This window comes from Theobroma umbraticum, unplaced genomic scaffold (assembly GCF_002168275.2).
Source record: "Theobroma umbraticum cultivar Fairchild unplaced genomic scaffold, ASM216827v3 scaffold_44.0, whole genome shotgun sequence".
NCBI lineage: Eukaryota > Viridiplantae > Streptophyta > Magnoliopsida > Malvales > Malvaceae > Theobroma > Theobroma umbraticum.
The window spans coordinates 6,101,524-6,101,796 of record NW_018397255.1 but is presented as its reverse complement, the minus strand read 5'-3'; the positions used below and the strand labels follow the sequence as shown (position 1 = coordinate 6,101,796).

General features: G+C 37.0%; 1 pseudogene; it reads left to right on the top strand.

Moving 5' to 3' along the window:
* Nucleotides 1-273, top strand: part of LOC110429094 (squalene monooxygenase SE1-like) — a 3,193-nt pseudogene that overhangs the window by 2,162 nt on the left and 758 nt on the right.

Here is a 273-nt window from a genome sequence, read left to right as displayed (position 1 = left end):
TCTAAATGATGCATCTGCCTTGTGCAAATATCTGGAATCCTTCTACACTCTACGTAAGGTATGCAAAATATAACTATGTATCTTACGCATATTTCTGCACTCTATCTTACATGAGGAAATAAAGGATCAAAGCTAAGTAGCAGCAAAAATTAGTATTCAACAACTGATAATTATGGAATCAAACACTGTATGGACTTTATATTTCAGCCTACAGCATCCACCATAAATACACTAGCCGGTGCCCTCTACAAGGTGTTTAGCGGATCATCTGAC